An 18,451-nucleotide genomic window follows, 5' to 3' on the forward strand; every position below is an offset into this window, starting at 1 on the left:
TTGCAGCCGCGACCGATCTGCAGCCCATGTGGCATTGCTTACAGAGCTTCCCAGCCTGTGAGTCAAGCGTCCCACCACCACCACCAGGAGCTGCCGCGAGAGAGCTTTACCCGCAGTCTCCGAGCGTCGGCGGAGCCAAGCGGCGCTGGAATCCGGCACCGGGGGAGGCTCGCGACGGGCTTCCCCCGCTTCCGCAGCCGCACGGAAGGGCCGCCCGCGCACCGAGGGGTCCGCACGCACGACCACCACCACCCCCTCCCCAACCAGCGGGGCACGCGGGGGAAGAGGGGCGCGAGGCGGTGCCGGCCGAGGGCAGCGGGAGCCCCGCGGGCGGGCCGGGGAAGCTCGGCGCCGAAAGCGGTGTCCGGGACCTCACGATGCGCCGACTCCGCGCCGGGCGCTGCAGGAGCGGGAAGGGGCCAGGAGCTGCCCTGACCCGGCAAGCCCAGGGCTCGGGCTCCACGCCTCGCGCGCCCTCCAGCAGCCCAGCCGCGCCGGGCCCGGGCGAGCCGCCCGCAGCGCTCCGCGCCCGGCAGGGGACGTGGCTCTCCTTGTGCCGCGGGCGCCCGGGGACCCGCCCGAGACCCCGGAAGAAAGTTGCGCCGCGCGGGGCCCAGAACGGCGCCCGCCGCGCGCGCCCCTCCGCTTACCGCTCCTCGCCGCGGCTTCGTCCTCTCGGGCGTCGTCTCCCCAGCTTCGGCCCAGGCTCCGGAGCCCCCTCCCGGCCCCCTCACCCCAGGGCGCCCGGGCCCGCGGCGCCCTCAGAGCCGAGCCCTCCGCGCGCCCGCCGCGCCAAGGGTGCCGGTGGGCGCCGCGCCACGGGATGCGCCGCTGCAGCCTCGGGCGGCGCTACTGCGAGCTGGGCGGGCGGGCGGGTGTGGGGTGTGGGCGAAGCGGGAGGAGGGCGGGACGCGGCCGGCGCTGAGGCTCGGTGGAGGGAGGAGGAAACCGCAACGTCACCAGAGCCCGGGGAGGCGAGAATGGGGGGGGGAAACGGGGACCCCCGAATCCACGCCGGACCCCGACCTCCGGCCCGCCCCCGCCTTCTCCCCGCCTCCTCTCGGGGGACTCCGGGCTCCGCGCTGCGTTCGGCCTTCCCCTCCACTGGGGCCCCGCGCACCCTTCCCCTCCACGCACCCCTGCCTTGCCAGGCCTCTTTGGCTCCGAGTCCCTTTAGTTTCCAAGTGACCCACACGCTTCGGGTTCGACTGTGAGCGATACTTTTGGAGGCCCGGGGGGAGGAGCTGATGCTTCCGCAGAGTCTGGGAAGGAAATCGAGGAAACCTTGCTCCCGGGGCTGTGGCCCACTCCCCTCCCCTTCTCCACCATCGTTACTCCTCCTTTTTTCCTGCGTTCGATTTTACTCTCAGAGAGAAGGGAGGAAATCACCTACTTAGAAGCAGTTCTCTCCTTAACTGCACTGACGAGATCTCTAAATCCTAAAGCACTGATCCCTGCAAACTCAACCGATTTTAAATCATCAAAGGTAAAGGGATCTGGGACAGAGCATTTGAGGTTCTCGGCTTTCAAGAAGAAATTTCTTTTACCTTACCTCCTAGGCCCGTGTAGGGAGGAGGGTGAGGGAGGAGGAGGGAGAGGAGAGAGACCTCTGATCCCTTCAAGTTTTTCAGGTGGAGGATTTGCAACCTTAGTAGTCACAACCTCTTCGGAGAAGTTTCCTCCCTTTTCTTAAAGCAGCCACTGCACGCAACGCAGCCTGGTCCATCTGGACTCCGGGAAGGTGTCCCATATGACCAGGACATCACCTGAGGCCTGACTTTTTGCCTCTCTCCGTGTTAGCCTGTAACCAAACCTGCCAGAGCTAGGGGTACGAAAGTGATGTTTACGCATTCATTAGAATCGGAGATGTTTTACCAGATGGCAGTTTTTCCTGGGTTTGCTTCAAAGTGCTTTGTTGGGTTCTAAAAGGCCACCTCCATCCATTTCCCTTGTCATCAGAGGTTCTCAGGAACTTCCACATTAGGCCACATTAGGAAAAATGTGGATGTCTACTTTTATGCTTCTCCTTAAAAAAAAAAAAATGCATTTGAAGAGAGATTCCTTACAAACAGTTCAGCAGGAAGTGGTTTCATTAAATTTTTTTAAATGTTCACTCAGGTAAACCACTGATCTGCATAAATTTCCTGAAGTTTTAAAGGTGACCTGTGGAGCAGAGCAGAAAGGGCTCTCTAATTTAGAACTGGCTTTAATCTGCTTTAAATCCTTATTTGTGATTTATTACTAGAGGCCTTGGAAAACTAACTGCAGTATCTCGGTTTCCTTATCAGTAATGTAGAGATACAGTACCTCCGCTGAATGGTTGTACAATAAAAATAACTAATATTTGAGAGTTACTACATGCCAGACACTGTGCTAAGAGATTTACATGTATTAATTCAATGAGAGAGGATTAATTGTGAAAGTGCCTGGCTGTAGAAAGAAAGTAATCCAGAAGTGTTCATTTCCATTGATCTTCTCGAATTTGGAAGACACCTTAGAAAAAGCATTTGGTTTGATTTATTTAACTTCTCAACAAGTAGTCATCTAGGTCAGCGATTTTCCAACCTAGAACAGTAAATCAGCAAAGGGACTTTGATAAAATACTTTTAATGAGGGCCCCACACCAATGAATCAGAATCTCTAGGGCTAGAATCTAAGCAGCAGCCTTTAAAATCTCTTCGCAGGTGATCATAATGGGCAACCAGGATCTAGAACTCTTCAAAGGTGACAGTACCTATTGTCATTTGTTTCCCTTCACCCCCAGTTTTGCTTTCAATTGATCTAGAATCTGCTTTTGGATAACATCTTCCCCTTGCAAAAGCCCCCTCTACAAAAGGCTTCAAAGATTGGCAACTTTGACCCCTGGTGTCTTCCAGGAAGCGTCTGGCACCTTGACTGCACTGAAAAGTTCTCCAGTTTGTCTGGAACCAAATGCATCAGCTTTTCTGCATCCTTTCTGAAAACCTCTTAGAAGGCCGTTTCCTTTGCCATTGTCCCTCTTAAAATCTGACCCCAATAATAAACTCAAGGTTTCATCTAAATAACAGAGTAAAAGGATGTTGAATGGCTTTGTTCTAATTACTGTATTCCCTCAAGTAAATCCTGTGAGCTATTAGAGCAGCAGTATTACCCTAATGACTCCTGGATTACTCCTAAAACTCTGAAGTAGTCAAGGCTTTTTCGTGACTACTCGGAAACACATCTTCCCAACCCACATGCATTCTAGTTGGTGTTCCTCCCTTAACGTGATTCTATTAAGTTGGATTGTGCTGTCTGTCACGCCTCTTCTTTTAGCTCATTGACATGCTGAATATCACTGATGTAATTAATTGAGTAATTCTACCTCCCAATTATATGTCTTCTGCAAATTTGGTCTGTTTGCCATGCCATCATTCAAGTTCTCATTCTGAGGCACTTCCCACTGCCAAATAACACCGAATTAGCACGCTGTTGATGAATATTCTCATCAATGAAGGACTCACGTGTTACTTAGTCATATCTTCTTTTCTTGTTCCAGAGCAGCAGCTAAAGTGCATATGTGCTTGGCATCTTTGTAGAAATTAGAAAAAGTTACCCACCCATACCCAGGCCAAGGGATTAGGAAAAAGCAACGTCTTCCTCCCAGATACAGACAAATGTGTTGTCTATGAGATGTCCTTGCTCTACTGGCATAGCAACATTGTCAAAAAAAGGAAACGACTACTTAGCGAATTCTTCTTAACTCCTGGATTTCTGACTTTTCTAAATGCCTAAATATTACTGTAAGAATAGGTTTATTGATTTTTCTCAGGATATGTAAAAAGCCCTTTGTCTTAATTTCAGGAATCTAAGCGCTGCTTTTTTGAAAATTGGAACTCTACGTGTCCATCTCTGGTCTTTTAGTGTTCATCTCTCTCTGTGCTGATTCGAGATGAAAGTCCTTATTTGCAAACTCTCCTTGCTGAGATATAATTTTTGTAGACAAGAGAAGTTAAGCTTTAGGGAGCTAGGTTATCTTCGTGCAAATTCTTCACCTAAGTTTGTAATTAGTTCTCACAGAGCTCATTTTACTCTTTCAGTTGAATGGTTATTTTTTCATGATAAGGAAGAAGAAAGGAATGAGTTCTCTTTGTTGTCTATTTATCTCAAGTAGGACCATCCCTTCTATGCTCTTTTGGTCTGAACAAAACAAAAAAATATATGTTTATACAAAGAAAACTAACACTCTCTCTCTCTCTCTCTCTCTCTCTATATATATATATATATATATATATAGTTGTCCTTACGGTTTATTCTTGGCTCTAGCCTAATGGACCCCAATTTTATAGGGCTGTTAAAAGCACATAATTTCAGTTCTCTTGTTTAATTCAATAAACTCAAATTTGCCCTTTAGGTTTTACTAACCAGCCAGCTGGTCCATGACCATACAACTTCTTTCATCCTTGAAATGCTTTTTTTTTTTTTCTTTCTCTCCCTATGCCAAATAGTCTATTTGTAAAACTGCTTTACCCTACACCTTTAAAGTTTCATCTTTGAGTCACTGAAGAGGTATGATCATTTTGGTTTGCTCCAGCCCAACAGCCCTTGAGTTGCACTTACTCAGTAATAGTCGTCAGTTTCCCTTCCATTTCTGAGCGTTCAGCCCTGCTCAGACATCTACCCCAGGCTTCTCCAAACCCCTGGCTCATACCCACAGTCTCCCTGACTTGCCCAGTGCCGACCAGCCCCTCCTCTCCACTGCCCAGACTGTGCTGTTGTTACTGCTTCATCTTCAGATGACTCAAGCTTTCTAAAGTTAGTTTTCATCATTAAAACAAAAGAAAACATTTACCGGTATTATTAATCATAATTGAATTGTACCCTCTCCATCCTCAGTCACAATTTAAGGCTTTTATATATAATTATTATTCAGGTATGGTACATATTTCCTGGCTTTAAAATCTCCTAACAGATCATGTATGCCAGGTTACTGATATAACTAGCATTACTAGGCTCATTTGACTGGAAACAGGCTCAGAGAGTTAAAGTGAGTTTCCCAAGATATAATTGGCTCAGAGCACATAGAATTATGTTTTCTGATATCAAATCCAGGTTCTTTGTACTAAATCACTTGGTCTATACTAACTTCATACCTAAAATCCCCACTTTCAGTTTGAGTGTCCTCAGGTCAATGTTATTCTCCATTCTCAATTGACTTTTGAATAGATCATTTTTGTATCACTTACTGATTTATTTTAAAACTACCTGAGGTGGGGGCACCTGGGTGACTCAGTGTGTTAAGCATCCAACTCTTGATTTGGCTCAAGTCATGAGCTCAGGTCATGAGGGTCATGACATTGAACTGTGTCAGGCTCCACACTGGGCATGGAACCTGCTTAAGATTCTCTCTCCTTCTTCCTCTGCCCCTTTCCCCTGTCCTCCTCTCTTGAGAAAATGAAACAAAAACAAAAAATAAAATAAAATAAAATAAAACACCCAAGGTGTCCCATACACCTGCCAAGGGACAGCACTATTCTCTGAAATTAAACAAATGATTATTGATATTTGCAACATGAATGACTGATGTTGTTTGTTTTGTTTTGTTTTGTTTTAAGTTTTTATTTATTTATTTGACAGACAGATCACAAGTAGGCAGAGAGGCAGGCAGAGAGAGAGAGGAGGAAGCAGGCTCTCCGAGGAGCAGAGAGCCCGATGTGGGGCTCGATCCCAGGACCCTGGAACCATGACCGGAGCTGAAGGCAGAGGCTTTAACCCACTGAGCCACCCAGGCGCCCCTTGTTTGTTCTTTTGAGTCATGAAAAGAACCGAAAGTAGTTTAAGCATATTTAATATTAATAATAATATTTTTCTTAAATGTGGCTTTTGAGTACTGTAAAGAACTGTCAACATCACTGAGGAGTTTAGAATGGATGTTCACTGAGGCATGATTTAATTTAGTGATTCCTTATAACAAGTGCTTCCATACCAAATTCTGGCTCTTTTCACCAAATTCTGGCTTCTTCCAGAAAAGTGCAATTAAGGAAGAATTGCTTTAAGAAGATTCTTAAGACAGGTTCATGGCCCAGGAATCTGGTTGCCCAATGTCCATGTGCTATGTCAGTGTGTTATTCCAAGAAATAACCCAACTTCTGTCTTCATGCACCCCACTCACTCACAGTGCGGCTATAAGTATTTGAGACTAGGCCAGGTTTGCATTAGTTTGGAAGCTAAGCCTTATGGGACTTTATGCAAATGTATTGAGGAGGATAAGGAGTGGCTTTGGCAATATTCTGTAGTAGTAATTCTAATGCCATATTAGCATCACCTGGGGGGAGGGAGTACCTAAAAACACAGCAATGCTTAGGCTCACTCTCAGAAATTCTGATTTAATTCTTTCTAGAATGAAGCCTTGGCATCCCATATGTTGTTAAATATACCAGATGGTTCCAGTGTGCAGCCAAAGTCAGAACCAATGTTCCATAGCATTAGAACAATCTAGGGAGCTTTTAGAGTTTCTGGTGGCTTCTGGTGGCCTGTGCCAATCAAAGCATACTGACTGGGGTGTTTAAAGCCCCGTGATTCCGATATATAGAAAGTTTGGGAACCACCATTTTGTAGAAGTGTTACTAAATGGGCACTTGAACCAAATGAAGCATTAGATTTTGATAATATATTAATTTACCATATAATCGATAATGATTTAATAATTACATACAATATTGCGAAGATTGCTTTACATTTACTTTCATTTACATAAAATATTATGAAGATTGCTTTTCATTTACCAGTTCACTAATATATTTATTTCTAAGTACTACTGTTGGATATGCAGTTTGAGGAAGTAATACTTGGTTTTAGTATTAGCTGAAATAGTGAAGTTGTTTCAGTAGTGAATGTTTCACTTCAAATTTCTGCTGCCCAAGTATTAAAAATACTAAGTTCCAATGAAACTTAACAGCTAGGCTACTCAGGACTTTTTCTTCTGCCAACGACATCAACTGTATTAAGCAAAGAAAATCTTGGCTGTTTTGCATTTTGATAAAATCTTTCAGATGATCTTTTGGATGACAGGAATAATTGCCAGTTTGCTGGTATTAAACCTAAGTATGTAACCCAATTACATTTTTCCATACATTTTTCTAAACTGACTCCAAAGAATACAGGTAGCTTCTTCTGCATTCTAGTTCTTGTGATTTTTATAAATAATTCCATTTGGGGGTAGCCATTTTTGCTCTTCATGGCCAAATGGAAAACACTGGTGTTTTTAAAAATGCTAAAAAGGCAAAAACAACAACAAACCTAAAACAGCAAAATAAAAAACCCAACTACAATCTAACAGAAAAACAGTATTTCTTAGAAGCACTTCTCATCTATGCAAAAAAGAAGAAAGAAGAAACCTTGGAATAATCATATGCCAACCCTTTCATTTTCCTAAGAAACTGAGGTTAGCATAGGTGGTGATTGCCAGTTCTTGTTGCTAATTACTGGTAGAGATGGGAAGACTGGGTCCTAGCTGCATGTTCTTCTTCCCACTTCTCCATACTGTATCATTCGCCAAAAAAGTCTAACTTCTTCTTTTGAGGTTCTCATATTGTACATGAACTGTAGCAATTTATTTTAAAATGTAAATCTGCATTCTTCCCATTAACAAAATACTGATGCATAAGGAGAAGTAAGCTTTAGTTTTGGAGGAAATCAAATTCCTATTCAAAATGTAAATTGATGGCACCCTGCATTCAACACTGTTAAACTTGATAGTGTATGCTACATATAATTTTCCAGTGACATGTGGGCCAAGTATGCTCCTCACTACATATTTAACAGTTATCACCTATCCAAGCTCCTGTCCTTGAGGTAAAATTCTCAACAAGATTTTACCTTCCTTGAGTAATTTATCCTCATTATGCCTGAGATTTTTAAGGCATTCAAAAGTTTTTTTTTTAATTTTTTATTTTTTATAAACATATATTTTTATCTCCAGGGGTACAGGTCTGTGAATCGCCAGGTTTACACACTTCACAGCACTCACCAAAGCACATACCCTCCCCAATGTCCATAACCCCACCCCCCTTCCCCCAACCCCCTGCCCCGCAGCAACCCTCAGTTTGTTTTGTGAGATTAAGAGTCACTTATGGTTTGTCTCCCTCACAATCCCATCTTGTTTCATTTATTCTTCTCCTACCCACTTAAGGCCCCATGTTGCATCTCCACTTCCTCATATCAGGGAGATCATATGATAGTTGTCTTTCTCCGCTTGACTTATTTCGCTAAGCATGATACGCTCTAGTTCCGTCCATGTTGTCGCAAATGGCAAGATTTTGTTTCTTTTTATGGCTGCATAGTATTCCATTGTGTATATATACCACATCTTCTTGATCCATTCATCTGTTGATGGACATCTAGGTTCTTTCCATAGTTTGGCTATTGTGGACATTGCTGCTATAAACATTCGGGTGCACGTGCCCCTTCGGATCACTACGTTTGTATCTTTAGGGTAAATACCCAGTAGTGCAATTGCTGGGTCATAGGGCAGTTCTATTTTCAACATTTTGAGGAGCCTCCATGCTGTTTTCCAGAGTGGCTGCACCAGCTTGCATTCCCACCAACAGTGTAGGAGGGTTCCCCTTTCTCCGCATCCTCGCCAGCATCTGTCCTTTCCTGACTTGTCGATTTTAGCCATTCTGACTGGTGTGAGGTGATATCTCATTGTGGTTTTGATTTGTATTTCCCTGATGCCGAGTGATATGGAGCACTTGTTCATGTGTCTGTTGGCCATCTGGATGTCTTCTTTGCAGAAATGTCTGTTCATGTCCTCTGCCCGTTTCTTGATTGGATTATTTGTTCTTTGGGTGTTGAGTTTGCTAAGTTCTTTATAGATTTTGGACACTAGTCCTTTATCTGATATGTCGTTTGCAAATATCTTCTCCCATTCTGTCAGTTGTCTTTTGATTTTGTTAACTGTTTCCTTTGCTGTGCAAAAGCTTTTGATCTTGATGAAATCCCAATAGTTCATTTTTGCCCTTGCTTCTTTTGTAAGGCATTCAAAAGTTTTAACAAATTTTCACATTTTTATTGCGTGACTCAACTTTCTACACTTCCTGCTACTTGCAAGAAGGACAATGCTAGGGCACCTGGGTGGCTCAGACAGTTAGGCTCTGCCTTCAGCTCAGGTTATGATCCCAGGGTCCTGGGATCATGTCCCATGGCAGGTTCCCTGCTCAGCTGGGAGTCTGCTTCTCCCTCTCTCTCTGCCTCTGCCCCTCCTCTCTGCTCATGCTCTCTCTCAAATAAATAAATAAAAATCTTTAAATGAAAAAAAAAAAAAGGATAATGCTAGATGGCAGTGTTTTTATTCATAGTGGGCACATTACTGTTAGAGTGTGAAGATCAGCCACATGGAGGTATATATATACATATGAATTGTGTGTGTGTGTGTGTGTGTGTGTGTGTGTATAATCTCACTTCATGATCAGTCATTAAGCACGTCATAACAAATAGCAACAATTTTGGAGCAGACCTAGAACACAGAATACAACATTCTTGGATTGTACTACAATAAAAAAGCTACTTAAAATGAATCTACCTGAATTAAATAAATTAATGCTGTTTGGGGAGAAATGAATGGGTCAGTCCTAGAAATGGAGAGTGTTGGGGTCTAGGGCTAAATCTTTCACATACTAGTGTGTGGCCTCAGGAGTAATTTTTTCTCCCCCTATAAATCTGGAAAATTTAGCCATAGCATACATGATAACTAGGGCAAACCACTTAACCTCCTTGAGTCTCAGTGTCATTAGCTTTAAGTTGAAGCAATTGGCCTTGATCAGAGGTTCTCAGTCCTGGTTATACATCAACATCACCCGGGAAACATTAAAAAATAATGATGCCCTGCACTTACCCTCAGACAAATTGAAACCGAATTCCTGGGGAATGTGGCTTCAGCTAGTGTACTCAGAATGCGGTCTATGGACCACCAGCATCAGCACCGCTTGGCCTATTAGTCAGCTTGGGCTGCCACAACAAAATACTATACACTGGGTGTCTTACACAACAGAAATTTATTTCTCACAGTAGTGGAGGCTAGAAAGTCCAAGATCAATTCCGTTTTGGGGGGGGGGAGCTCTCTTCCTGTTTTCTCACTGTGTCCTCACATGGCCTCTCCCAGGGCATGCATGTGTAGAAAGAGAAGGATTTTTCTCTTTTCTTCTTCTCATAAGGTCACCAGTCCTAAAGGATGACACCACTTATATAACTTCAAGTATCTTTACCTCCTAAAAGCCTTATCTTTAACAAGTGAATGGCGGTGGGGTTCAGCTCAGTCCACATCCCCTGGGATTTTGAAGCGCTTCAGACCCAAGTCCAGATGTACTGAATTAGATCCTCTGGGAGTAAGGACCAAGAATCCATGCTGTAACAAATTCTATAGGTGGTTCTTATGCACAAATGTGAGGATGACTGGCCTAAGCCACTTACTATTATGGAGGCCTCCCAATGAATCACCTGGAGAATTTTTAAACCTTTGATGCCTGGGGTCCAATTTCAGAGATTTCCACTTGTTACAGGATGCTTATGCTAAGCAAGTTTTAAAGCCCTGCAGGTAAATCCAATCTGAGAAGCACTGGTGTAGAAGATCACTAGGGGTCTTTCGGTCCTAAAACAGTATGGGTTTTAATATAATGACATATACATGCAATATAATATAATCTAGATACTGTACATCAAAAGGAAAGTAATAGGAAAGCTCTATGTTATAGTTGCAGATACAAACACATTTGTTAATCCCTTTTCATTAATCAGGTGATGTAGTGTATTAAATAGCATTTTTTTTTAAAGAATTGCTATTTTGAAAGTACTTTTGCTAGATACGTGGTTCTTTTTCCTTCATAAAAATTAAAGATTTATTTGATGGTCAGTGTCTTTCCACTGTATTAGACTAAATGAGGGTTTGGATAGTAGCCAGATGCTTATGAGATATTTTAAAAGAATCTTACAGGGGCGCCTGGGTGGTTTAGTCAGTTGAGGTCATGATTTCCTGGTCTGGGGATTGAGCCCCACATAAAGTCTCTGTGCTCAGTATGGAGTCGGCTTGTCCCTTTCTTCCTGCCCCTCGCCCTGCTTGTGCTCTCTCTGTCTCAAATAATAAATAAAATCTTTATTAAAAAAAAAAAGGAATCTTACAAATTTAGAGTCCAGGGGTAATTCTAAGAGACAAACATTACATGGTTATTTTGTAAATCTCAATAAGGTCATTCAACCATATAAATAAAAGAACTATGGGTATTTTTTAGTATTAAAACTTATGTTCTGAATTATGTAATTTCAAAATCTCCTTCAATATTAGGTTATAAATCACGCTAGGATAAAAACTGTAGATGTCACTTTGCTCAAATATGTAAATTATATAAAAATGAAATTTTAAAACATCTCAAATTATCAGAGGTCTGACCAGTGAATTTAATTGTAATACTGTCAGCACAAAAGTTAGCACATAAGAGTAGAAAACACAACCTTTTGATATTTTTTCTTTTTCTCTCCTAGGCACATGAAACAGTTAAAAACTCAACAATTAAAAACTTTGAACTCATCAGACGGGACCAAGTAACTCACGACTCAAAACTAACAATCTCCTTAAGAGTCCTGGGGTTTAATAGGAGAGTTATTAAGAATAGTATTTGAGCAGATGGCTTAATTAGAATTTTGTTCTAATGAGGCCAAGATGGCAACATTTTCAAACATATAAACATGCTAAATGCCCATACTAGTGGTCACAAAGCAATAAGAGAATTAACATCAGATTGGTATATCTACTCAAAAACCCATATTCTGGGATACCAGTATGGCTCAGTTGGTTAAGTGCCTTTGGCTCAGGTCGTGATCCTGGGGTCCTATGATGAGGTCCCCCATAGGGCTCTCTGCTCAGTGGGGAGCCTGCTTCTCCTTCTGCCTGTTCTGCCTGCTGCTCCCCCTGGTTGTACTCTCTCTCTGACAAATAAATAAAATCTTAAAAAAAATTGTGTTACCTTCATTTACGAGTTCTTCAAAAATGAGCTTTCATAGATTTTCTGCATCTTTCAATAAATAAACACTACCAGGGAAATTAAAAATGAAATGCTAGAGTGCATGCCAAGGTGTAACTTTCAGGACGTCTGGGTGGCTCAGTTGGTTAAACAACTGACTTCTGCTCAGGTCAATATCCCAGAGTCCTAAGACAGAGTCCTGCATGAGGCTCCTTGCTCAGTGTGGAGCCTGCTTCTGGCTTCCTTTTGCCCCTCCCCCCTGCCCGTGCTCTCTCTCTTTCTCTCTCTCTGACAAAAAAATAAAATCTTTAAAAAAAAAAAAAAGATGTGACTTTCTTTCCATATGTGGATATAGGATACTATTCATTCTCCATAAGCAAGTTTATAAGTAAAACATAATGTGGTGGGGAATTGTTTGAAAATGATGTTGCCCTATGAATTTTGCTTTTATTGGATCCCACTAAGAATGACCATGACCTAGCAATTTAACCTAAAAGATTTTGCTTCACAAGTCAATGATATCATTTTATGAGGAAAGCAAGCTATACCAACACTTAGAACCACAAATGAGTGAAGATTAACAAATGCTTGAGGAAAGGGAAAAGAAATATTATGGAATTCTGATTTGTAATAATACTGCAAAACTCCCAGCTGTTGCCACTTAACCACATCACCTGTTATATATACTGTATTGAAATGAAAGATCTGTATTACAGTTTCTATTTTGAGATTGAAAGAATAGTACTGAATTTGCATGCCCCTCACCAATCAGATGTCATTCTTTGAAAGCTAAGAAGCTTCTGAACTCTTCCAATATGAAAATAGTATTTACTACATATAGGAAACAAGACATATGACTACAGTAGTTGACCTAAAATTATAAATAGGAAGAAAGATATATTTAATTTAAATTTGATCAGTATGGTTGACAATGACTACTAAAATTCATTAGTAATGATAACAGTGGTTATTTCAAATTAACATTTTACTACTAAGAAGCTGGACAAAATATACTATTCACTTTCAGTTAGGAAGTTGCTGAAGCATTCTAAACATAAAATTTTGTTTTTGTCGCAAGAAGCATTGTCAGTTGGAAATAGAACTATCTGTATTTTCTTAGTTCAGAAATATATAAGCAAGTCCTATTTGGCAGTTTTACCAGAAACTGAAGCAGAATATGTCCATGTCTTTCTTTCCCTGATAAGCAGAATTGGTGTGATGAAGGATAAATCAGAAAATGTAAATTATTTTTGGCCTCAATCTTTGTATGTGACTTCTGATGCTTTGACACTGAGATAGCAAACGGTGGCTCCATTACTCTGGATCAACAATTTAAAAAGTGCCACATTCTATATCCTGAGTGAAGCGTCCACTTCAGACTAAAGACTTAAATGGGTAACTGAAGCAGAATTATGTTCTGCTTTTATATATCATTATAAAGATTTTACTTTAAATTACCATTACTGGTTTAGTAGTCCTACTGCTCAGAAGTAGAAACAAATCTCATTGGCTATGGACCTTTCAAGTACATGCTTGAGGCATGACACATGAAAGACCATGTCTGAACAGGTGTCCAAACTTTTCTACAACCTCTTTCATTTAATGCACCACTGACAGTCTGGTCCCATCCAGGCAAGCCCTTCCAGCAGCTGGCATTCCGTCTGCCTCTTCTGCTGAATGGCTTCAGTGAGGAGGAACGTCAGCCAGGTCTGGCCCAGAGAGCTTGGAGCCATCCAAGCCAAGGCCTCTGATAATTTATGAAGATGTCCATAAGACTTAGTATCAGCCCTCTCCCACAGTTTTAAAAGGCAAAAAACTAACATGGGAGTTGTGGGAAGAAGTTGTGAAAGAAGGATGCTGTCACATCTGCAAACTTAGAGGAAGTGTTCCCTATTCAGTCTACCAAGAAATCTTAAGAATAGTTACAAAGTCTAATAATGGGTTTCTGACTGTTACCCTGAGGCAGATTTTCTTCAAACTTTTTTAAAGCTAAAATTAGTATGGGTATATAGCTGACAGACAAGAGATATTCAATAGGTGAGAAAGATATAGAAATAGATACATATAAGACAGTTTCAGAAACTGATATTACATTTTCCATTTTAGTCTGTCTTTCATTTAGAGATTTTATTTATTTATTTGACAGAGATCACAAGTAGGCAGAGAGGCAGGCAGGGGGGGGGGGTTGGGGGGAAGCAGGCTCCCTGCTGAGCAGAGAGCCTGATGCAGGGCTCAATTGCAGGACCTGGAGATCATGACCTGAGCTGAAGGCAGAGGCTTAACCCACGGAGCCACCCAGGAGCCCCATCTGTCTTTCATTTAAAAAGAGTAAATCTAAGGAATCCAGAAGGATATACATGGAAACGCAAAGACATTAGTCAGGTATTTCTCTGTGTCTTCACTGACTTTGACACACATAAATGGATTTTCATACATTTTGGACACGCAGATACATGGATCTCAACAGACTTGGAATCATCCAGGGAAGTAGGTTCCTGGAATGCACCATTTAGAGCAGCAAATATTCCTATGGAGGTGGGGAGAGGATTCTAGAAATATTTTGGATGCTACCAATAACATTATTTTTTTTTAATTCTCAAATGGTTTGGGGCACCTGGGTGGCTCAGGCTGTTGAGGGTCCAACTCTTGATTTCCTCTCAGGCCATGATCTCAAGGTCCTGAGACTGAGCTTTGCATTGGCTCAAGCTCAGCGCTGAGTCTGCTTGGGATTCTCTTTTGCTTCCTCTCCCTCTGCCCTTCCCCCTGCTCACACACACTAAATAAATAAATGAACGAATAAATAAATAAAATCTTTAAAATTCTCAAATAGTTTATTAAAGGATAAGCGAGAAAATATTTTTGGTTTTGGTTTAAAAAAGTTTTATATAAACAAGTCTCTGCTGATGCCATGTTAAAAAAATAAATAACTTGTTTTTATGGTTAAAGGGCAAGAACTAGGGAGTGGCTCTCTACCCATCAGCACTTGATCCTTCTAAAGAGTGAGCTAGTACTTGAAAAGGGAAGAGAAATAACACTGTTTGGTAGATGCCAGAGAAAATCAGGATGTGTAGACATGTGGGGTGGGGGGGAACATGATTAAGGAATTTCTAAGGTTCACACTTCTTAATTAGCTAGACAGTTTTTGTTTGTTTGTTAGTTTTTTTGAGCCATGCTTTGGAAAAATACCAAGACCTCACAAAAACCACAGCTCTGTGCAGAGTCAAAGCTAGTAATGAATGTGAGATGGTGAAAAGGGGAGACAGCAGCTTAGGCTCAAAGATGGTTTTTAGTAATGAATTTTGGAAGCACCAGCTATGCAGACAGGAGCCCGTGAGCAGAAACTGCAGTAGGGGCAGGAGGTGGTGAAACTTGCTATGCCCCAGACTTGCAGGACCCCTGAAACACTCAGTAGAGCTACTGCAGCTAAACACAGGCAGCATGGGTGAGAGACGCTAGCACGGGATGGGGATCCAAGTATATGTGATTCAGAGACATCCTGGCTCTCCCATCAATTCTGGTGACCTAAATAAGTCACTTCACCCACCTGGGTGCCAGTAGCCTCATTTATGAAATGAAAGGGTTGTATCATCTACAATATTCTTTGAACTTTAGAATTTTATGACTCAAAAGTCATAAAGTTCCCTGACTCATGGGACAAATACCTTCCAGATCAGAACTGTCCAGCAGAAATACAATGCAAGCTGCATATGTAATTTTAAATGTTTGATAGCTACATTAAAGTAAGTAAAAGGGGGCGCACCTGGCTGGCTCAGTCAGTAGAGCATGTGACTCCTTTTTTTTTTTTTTTTAAGAATTTATTTAGCCAGCCAGGAGGACCCTGGGATCTTGACCCAAGCTGAAGGCAGACGCCTAACAACTAAACCACCCAGGTGCCCTGAGCATGTGACTCTTGATCTCAGGGTTGTAAGTTTGAGCCCCACACTGGGTAGAGATTACTTAAAATAAAATCTTAAAAAAAAAAAAAAAAAGATCACAGCACTTTCATGATGTCATTGTCTATATACAATAAATAAATATGTACAAGGAAACAGGTAAAATCAGGTTTTGTAAAATTTCTGCATGACCCAATATGTTTCAAATATTGTATGTCAACATGTCTTTGAAATCTCAAATAGCTACTCACAATTGAAATGCTCAGTGGCCATACACGGCTAGTGGCTACCACCTACCAAACTGGACAACATTGCTCCAGACAGTAGGGCAAAGTTCGTAAGTTAAGAGAAGGAGCTACATTTCTCTTTGATGCTCTGGGCCATGGTTCCAAAGTCTGGCTATTCACCAAAATTACTGGAGGAACTATATTGGTATTTATATTTGTATTTAAATTTATATTTATATTTATATTATTTTTATTTCTGAACTCTCCGCATTCCTCAGGAATGGGTCATATCTTAGAAAAGTCTCACCAGATAAATCTGATGTGCAGCCAGTTCATACCACTCTGCAGGCACGTGTTTGAAAATCTCTTTACTGACCGAATTAAGCCTTCATGCTGCTCAGAGATGGGTGAAATAAAGGAAGCAGTGGTCATGTGGTTAGTCTCCCCGCCAGAGACTGCTGATAGTTATCAAAGGACTAGCTGCTGTCTACTCAGTGGGCTGGAAGATTTCAACACTAATCCTGATAGCATAGGGTGATTTCAGTTATTGAAGACTATATTTAACTTTTCCAGGTTAAAAGGTATTAAAGAACAATGAGCTGATGTTCCAAAACAAAGAAGACCAGATTCCACTCTGCCAGGACACGTCCAGCTGGCGGCTCGAAGGAGCTGCCTCTATTTCTGATCGGTTTAACATTTCTGTGTATACTAGCTGCCCTCAGTCTAGGACAGATTCTCACCTTCAGACGTCCTTAGTTGAGTGGTAACAGAGCAGTTGAGAAAACTTTTCAGGGTGAAGAGTCCCATAATACTTTCATTTCACTGACAAGAAAAAAATGGGTTAATGTATTAGAAGTCTCCCTTCTAGACTTCCATAAGCATGGACAAAGGAGGCTACTAGGGAATTTTCAAAAAACAGATATGTTGAAATTAGGTTGACTGGGCTCTAGCCAATGTTCTCCCAAAGGGAAAAGAAAGGAGTCTTAAATGTAGATGAGGGTATTTGTGGCTTCACTGGAGTAGAAGGCTGAAAAGTATCAGCCACAAAACAACAGATGAGCCCAAAATGGTGACATAAGAGAACGCGGCCTCCTGCCCCCTACAACACAGATCAACAATCACACAGCTATTCGCAAACAAAAGGAGCTCTAGGAAATCTCTGGCATCCACTTAAGAAACTTTAACTACACAGTGGAAGAAAACACCTGAAATCTCACAAGAAGGGAGTGAAGACAGCTTCATTTTCCAGGATTATCCCACCTCCAGCCAGCACCATGCTAGCCAAGAGGGCACTTCACAGGTAGAAAGAGTTCCCTTTGTCAGAAAAAGCATAGTGGGGTGAGCAATCAGCTTACCCAGCCTTTGGGGGCACCAGTCATAGGTCCTCCTTTGGTTCCACCCTCAGCAGACCAGCACAGCAGAGATCGACAGACACAGCTAGAAATGCAGGCGCTACCAGTACTAGTCATGCAGCAGGAGCAATTGCAGTTCACCGGGGCCTGGTGTGCAGACTAATCCAGCATTTTGCTACTCAAGAAATTAATGGTTAGCACAGATGCAACAGAAACCCTGCGGATATCACCAGATTTCATCCCACAGGTATTCTCATTTGGAGATGCCAGCCACCTGAGTCTGTCTGCTCACCCCCCCACCCCCCACCCCCCGCACTTCAGGCCCCCATCAGAGACTGGAACTACATCTGGGCCCAATCAGCCCAGGCCTCTGCAGCTGCAAGAGCGCAAGACACCAGCACAAACCCGCACAGTTGACTCCCACTGCTGTGTGCACACTCAGTTAGCCACTCTGTGTACGTGCACCCAATGGCCTGCCAACTGTCCCTAACCTCAGCTGCCATGTGCATACCCAGGGAGAGATTGTGGAGCCACAGGGGCAGGGTCTCCCCACCTGCTGGTGGGCCCAGATCAGGCCCTTCCTTTGCTCTAGCCTGCACCACTGTGCTTACTTGCCGTCAGTCCCTACAGCTATACACCAGTATGCCCCTGCAGGCACAAGCCTGGGGGCAACTGTGCAGCCAAGGAAGAACATGCCAACTGCCAGGGCCCCTGCAGATGCCCCAATCTATGTTGCCTGTCTCCCCTCACCACCCCCCACAACTATATGTAGTACAATAAGCTCTTGCCATTACATAGGCACCTGCAGCTGGCCCCAGTAGAAGAGTCTGTGCACATCACCAGCTCCAACCACCACTGTTGTCTTCCCTGCTCCCTAGCCACTGGACCTGAAGACCACCAAGAACCTCAACAGCCCTTGCAGCTACTATGGACCCCCACTGTGTGCACCAAGTACCACACAGTTGTCAATGCTATTCACCCCAGTAGCCTGAGCAAGAGAGATAGTA

The 18,451-nt window shown here is 42.7% G+C and overlaps 1 protein-coding gene and 1 long non-coding RNA gene across 4 annotated transcripts in view; both read right to left on the minus strand.

Moving 5' to 3' along the window:
- DSE (dermatan sulfate epimerase) overlaps nt 1-851 on the minus strand; it is an 86,524-nt gene extending 85,673 nt beyond the window's left edge. The window contains exon 1 of one of the 3 annotated variants that reach the window (XM_082730117.1): nt 651-851. The gene's annotated coding sequence lies outside the window, so the exon portion shown is untranslated. The remainder of the gene's footprint in view (nt 1-650) is intronic. The other 2 variants (XM_082730114.1, XM_082730113.1) reach the window with 2 other exon arrangements.
- Nucleotides 852-9,994: 9,143 nt separating this feature from the next.
- LOC309864527 overlaps nt 9,995-18,451 on the minus strand; it is a 60,999-nt gene continuing 52,542 nt past the window's right edge. The window contains exons 5-7 of the long non-coding RNA XR_014311591.1: nt 17,448-17,619; nt 16,833-16,914; nt 9,995-10,182 (exon numbers count right to left, since the gene is read on the minus strand). This is a non-coding gene — a long non-coding RNA (uncharacterized lncRNA). The remainder of the gene's footprint in view (nt 10,183-16,832; nt 16,915-17,447; nt 17,620-18,451) is intronic.

This window comes from Mustela nivalis, assembly GCF_964662115.1.
Source record: "Mustela nivalis genome assembly, chromosome: 5".
Classification (NCBI taxonomy): Eukaryota; Metazoa; Chordata; class Mammalia; order Carnivora; family Mustelidae; genus Mustela; species Mustela nivalis.